This window comes from Chenopodium quinoa, unplaced genomic scaffold (assembly GCF_001683475.1).
Source record: "Chenopodium quinoa cultivar QQ74 unplaced genomic scaffold, ASM168347v1, whole genome shotgun sequence".
Lineage (NCBI taxonomy): Eukaryota > Viridiplantae > Streptophyta > Magnoliopsida > Caryophyllales > Amaranthaceae > Chenopodium > Chenopodium quinoa.
This window is the reverse complement of record NW_018743050.1, coordinates 1,214,221-1,220,220: the sequence shown is the minus strand read 5'-3', so window position 1 is coordinate 1,220,220 and position 6,000 is coordinate 1,214,221. Positions and strand designations below refer to the sequence as shown.

Below are 6,000 nucleotides of genomic sequence, written 5' to 3'. Positions count from 1 at the left end.
TTAGTGATCACTTTGTGACAGGTTTGGCTATTTATCTTCCTCGGTGTAAGTCTGTTAAGTTGTATGAACTGCTTGATTTAATTGAGGCTCAAAATTGGGTGAATTTGTTGAGTGAATGCTTTAATCGGAGTATGTATGTTGATGCTATGAGGGATTTTTGCAAAAGTTTCAAATACTCTAAAGGTGTTATTCGTTGCTGTGTGTATGAAAAATAAATTGAGTTTGGTGCGAGTACTTGGCTGAGTTGTTTGATGTTCCTAATATTGGATATGACTTGTATTTTAAAAGTAATGTGATAAGGAACCCTTTTCCTGATGAAAATATTGATGAGATAGTAGAGTTTCTAGGTGGAGACCCGGAGGAAACCTACATAAATCACAATGACCTAACCCCTCTTGACAAAATTCTGCTAAAGTTTGTTTTCAATGATATTATCCCTCGCACCCAAAAGAGAGACAGTGCCAACGGGCTTGACTCTGTTCTCATTTACTGCCTAGCCAAAAAGATCCCAATCAACTTTCCCTCTATCATGGTCCAACACCTCTCCCACTGTGTTCCAAAAGGTTGGAAGGTGGGATATGGTAATCTTCTCACCTATGTCTTTGAAAGCTTTGGCATTTCCTTTGTTGATAAAGAACCCCTGCCCTCAAAAACACCGAGTACATGCAGCCTATTTTCCTTGAAAACCATAAGATGAAGGTTCTAGATGGATGTTTTGAGGTTGTGCTGGAGGAAAAGGATAAAAGGCCAAAGGAAGTAGGTGACATAGCTGAGGGGGAAGAAGAGAGAGCTACTGGGATAATAGAGGGAGTGGTTCAGGAAATTCAGGAGGAGGAAGAGAAAAAGGTGGTTGAGGAAGTGATTGAGACAGGGAGAAGGAAGAAAAGGAAGAGCTTGAGGTTGATGAAGAAAAAGGAGACCTTTGCCCCCATTTGCATTGATATCTCAGGGGTGCAAGAGGATTTGCATAAAGTCACAAGCTCTCCTATTTCGGGCAAAGTATGCATCTACAGGTACAGGTTTTACAGCTTTCAGTTCCCCACCTAAGGTTCCCAGCGAAGATGTGAAGGAGATGAAGGAGATGCTCCAGAATATGCTGAAGAAACAAGAGCAGTCAAAGGTGAAGATGGAAGAATTGAAGAAGAGTGTGCTCACTCTAGATGCTGATGTGAAGGAACTGGTCACGAGCTCATAACAGGGGAGATAGTCCACTGTGATGGACATAGTGTCTCAAATCAACAAGAAGCTGAAGGATCTTGTTGTTGATGATGACCAGAGCATTTCTTCTTAACCTACCTTTCTCTGCAGCCTTTTTATGTTGATTAAACTTATATTTTATCTGCTTTTGGGAACAATTTTTATTTCCGTCTGTAATATTTTGGGCACTTTTTAATTTCTTTTGGCAAACTTGCAAATTTGGTACATTTGGTCGATGTTTTAAATCGGTTTTGGATGCTTATAATCTATGTTTATTTTGCCTATATGCTTTGTGAATATTTTCTCTCTATGCATGCTTCTTGTATTAAACTAAACCACTAGATGGTGCTGTGTTATGGTATACTATACATGTGTGTGTTAGTTTTTTATAATGCGAAAAGGGGGAAAACTTAATCATTCTATGGTCTCTGCTCGATATCTTCACAAGCTGCCTACACTCTACAAGCAGGTATAATGTATATACAAGTTTTTTCAAGTTTTTCAATTTTTCCTTAAAGTTATTTATTTATGCATTGTTTTTATTTCCTTAACATTAGTTTTCATTCTGCATTATATTTTGTTTTTGCATTTCCTTTCTTTAGGAATAAAACGGATTATCTCTGTTTCCTTGTAAGTAAGTTTGGTTTGTTTGTCATCATCAAAAAGGGGGAATATTGTTGGACTTAATGATTTTGATGATGACACAACCTCAGTTACTTACAAACTAATAAGTGCTTGATTGTTTAAGTGTGTACTCAATTACAAAGACTAGGAGAATGAAGTGTCTTGTAAAAATACCATGAGGAACAAGAAGGCCAGAAGTAGAGCTAGCCATATAGAAGAGTTCCCTCACAGGAACTGGTGCTTCAGAAATGAAGACTAGAGAAGAGAAGGTTCCCTCTGGGAACAGAAGCTTCAGAGAAGAAGCCTCATCAGAGAAGAGAAGTTCCTCTCAAGGAACAGAAGCCTCGGAGTAGAAGCTTCATCAGAGAACATAAAGACTAAATATATTTTTATATTTTAGGATTGATGTAAGTATAAGATATTAATTTGCACTCGAAAAATCTGTGTGGAATTGGTCTTAGGATAAAATATTGTGCATGCTAGTTTTTAGGAAAACTGTTTTAGTTTAAACGTTTATCTTTTTCTCAAATTAAAAAAGATTTTATTTTATTCTTTTTTCTGATTTTCGGAAAATATATTTAACAAAATAAAATCTCCCATGTTTTCCAAAACTTGCGGCCTACTCTCCCATGTTCTTCTTCAGTCATGGTTTTGCACATTGAGGAGTTCATGGTTCCTTAATTCAAGGGACATGATCTTCTTAGTGGGTATGAGTAGTGGCATGATGGATTTGCTGCACAAAGAAGTTTTTATAATACGTTTATTGCTCTATAAATAGTTCATGATTTCAGATGGAAAAACTCACCCTTGCTCACATAAGTTGTCAAGCTTCAAATCGAGTCAAGTGTCAATTCCACACAAGTCCATTAGAGTGTTCTTAATGTTCTTATACTAGAGTTTGTTTACTTTTCGAGTTGTAATTTGGGGAATGGGGAAATTCGAGTGAATGTTTGTGTATGAGAAAGAGAAGAGAGAAAGAGAAGAGAATAGAGAAGTGAGAACAGAGAAGTGAGAAGAGAGAAAGAGAAGAGAAGAGTAACAAGTTGGGTGACTTGTTCCTCAGGGTCTCAAGTTCGTAGAGGAACTTGAGTTTGAGTCGTTAGCTTGTAATAGGATCATTTGCCCTATTATAGAACTACTACAAAATGCGTAATTTAGCGACGCTGTGAGCTCGACACAGTGTAAGGGGCGTCAGCTGCTTGATATAGTACGCGTGTATCCTCGACGCTTATTTAAGTCAAAATTTATTTTTGACACGTAAAAGCGTCGAGATATACCTTCCTGCACGGCACGTGACAAATTTCTTTTGGCCCGCATCATGGCATTACATTATAGGATAATAAAACCGCCGCTCTACATACCCTAACTCTCATAGTTTCATCAGTTTTAATTTTTTTTCATCTTTCTCCGTACCCAGTTCTCCAAAAACACTAAGAGATTCATGGAATTAGGATTTGGATCTGTATTTTTAGCGTGGTTCTTATAAATTGGGAAGCGGAATTTTCTTTTCTCTCATTCCTTTGTGCTAGTTAGTAATTATTCAAAGGTACTTTTTATTATTTTTTTAATTTCTTGTTAAAATTGAGTATTTTAGATCTAGAGTTTTAATTTTTAGAAATGTTACGATTTAATGATGATAGAGGGTTAACTCATGAAGAACAGAGATTTAAGGGTTTTGTTTATGCTTCTCTAGTAGAAACCCCACTGAGAGAGAGGTATTGAGATAAATGAGTTTAATTTGTTGCAAATTTAACTAATGTACTTATTATGAAATTTCAGAGTAGCAATTGGGGTTCAAATTCAATCCTTATTGGTTGAGCTAGGTTATTTTCCTCCCTTTACAGATCTGGTCTTCACTTTTTGAGTTATGCCTGTCCTTATTATGCCGTATTATTTTGCTAGATTCAACGTTGCTTTAGAGGTCAATGAATTTATCCAGGTTAGAATTTCTTCTCTTTTTTTTCTTCTGTTATTTTGCTTTTTATAATTGTTGTGGTTTAATTTTGATGTCAAATTGGCCATTTTGTTTCAATTTTTGCTTAATTTCTGATCTGATTGAGTAAATAAGTGGGGTTTTGTGTTTTTATTTTTTTGTACGATTTGCTATGAATTTTTTTTGGAGTAATTGGTTGGTTTCTTAATTGCAAAGTTCTTATTGTTTAAACAGAATGGGGAATTTGGCTATTTTCTTGAATTTATGGTTGTTACTTTAACTTTTTATTTTATTCTCTTCTTTAGGAAGTAATTACATACAAGTATTACGGGAGTAGTACTTAGTATCTTACTCGTCCCAAAAAATTAAATAATTGGAGTTACTTAGATGGATTGGTGTGAGTATTAGTGTGTGACTAAACCATTTTAAACCTTATTTTTTGTTATTTTGGGAAGCTTAAGTATGTACTGATATTTCCAAATAAAAAACAATGCAAGCTAGATTAAATATTAAACTCCTTTTAACATCTAAAAGACTGAAACCTTAAGTTATTTATAAGAAATCAAACCTGTCTTTTGGGTAGGAACATTTTTTCTAGAGTGACAAGAGAAGCCTCCTAGTTATGTTGGATTACTTTTTGTGGGAGATCATATCTGTTATGTGGTTTTGTCGGTGTTTTAGATTTTTCAACAATTAGATTTTTTTTTTAGATTTGTCGTAGTACTAATTTTAGTTGCCTTGAGCTGCAGTTTTGTTTGTCTTAAAATGATATACTTGCAGTTGATATTATCCCATAATCCCTTCATGAAAGATATAGATCTTGAAAAGTTATCCAATATAGACTCAAGAATTTCTAAATTTGGAATTGTGTGCTAGAAGTTGTGCCTTTTGGAAATTTCAGTGGTCTGCTGCCATAGTTCTATCGCAACGGGGATGTTTATTGCTCTCTTAAAGCCTATGCGGGTTTATTGCTTTGAGTTGGGTGTGTTTGCTTTAGTTAAACATGAAGTGGCTAAATTTAAGTTGGGTGGGCTTCCTAAGATGATAAGTAGGTGCTTTGCCCGCGTTAAGGTCTTTATTATGTCTCATGCCACACGAGCAACAATTGTTTTTGGAATCTAGATCATCTGTGTGTCCTTTCTCTTTCTTGTTTCTTTCTTTCATAATATAGGACCTGAGATGCAACTATAAAAACTACGAAGCAGGTTTCTCAAACTTGCATTGTTTTATAATTGATGGAACTCTTGATTTCCTACATCAGTATGTATTTGGCAGCATGAAGTACTTTAGTGTTGTGGACTAAGAATTTCAGTACTCTTAAGCAATGAAACCAGAGGTAACTAGTGTTAGAAACCTTGTTATGCAGCTGGTTACATTTTTTATTACTAATCTGTAGTCTGTCTTTTCAATCTAATATAATTTGTCTTGTTAGGACTATAATTCACTAACTAGAAACATGTTTTATTCAACCAACAAAAATAAATGGCAAATTTTAACTTCCAGCTCTAACATGCTTGTTATTGATGCAGGATGTTATGACTATTATATGTGTCAAGTCTACAAATTAATCAAGTCATTCCATGAAGACGTTAAATTAGCTCCAATTCAATAGAGAGAAGTTGCGTGTTTTTCGAAATAGTGGTAGTATTGCAACTATGCATTTTTATTTAATGTTAGCAGTTTAAGAGATCGAATGTCTTGTAAATGAATATTAGTTTAATAATGTTAGAATATATTCATAGTTTTTTGCATTATTTTACATATGTATACATATAATAATTTGTACTCTTGTTTAATTATGAATAAATTCTATTTATGGGTAAACTTTTTCTTCTGATTTTTTTTTAATACTACGATATGGAGTATCTTTGCAAGTAATATAAATATTTTCCACATTGGATATTTTTATAGAGAATATGGACTTGAAAAGGTGTTACCCAATTTTAAATTATGGACACAAAAAAGCGTCGGTAGAATATCGTACATTTAAAGTATGAAATCAGAGACTTAAAAAAGCGTCGCCAAATATGCGATTAGACACAAAAAAGCGTCGAGAAATTTACGAAAATGCGCGACACAATGCAAATATCGACGCCTCGTATACGAATTTGGACAATAAAAAGCGTCGATATTTGCGACGGTTTTTGCGTAGAGGAATTTTCTCGACTCACTATTTTTCGATGCTTTTTAGAAGCGTCGAGAAAATAATTTTCGACGCTTTTGGTGTCAAAAATATGCCTAAAAGC

General features: G+C 34.6%; 1 long non-coding RNA gene across 2 annotated transcripts; it reads left to right on the top strand.

Annotated features, from left to right (window-relative positions):
* The first annotated feature begins 3,108 nt into the window (after positions 1-3,108).
* Positions 3,109-5,578, top strand: LOC110730874. Of its 2 annotated transcripts, XR_002513166.1 has the most exons (4): positions 3,109-3,367; positions 3,601-3,760; positions 4,960-5,090; positions 5,284-5,578. It is a non-coding gene; the product is annotated as an uncharacterized LOC110730874 (long non-coding RNA). The 2 variants fall into 2 exon arrangements; XR_002513165.1 differs by lacking the exon at positions 4,960-5,090 and having other exon boundaries at positions 3,116-3,367.
* The last annotated feature ends 422 nt before the right edge of the window (positions 5,579-6,000 follow it).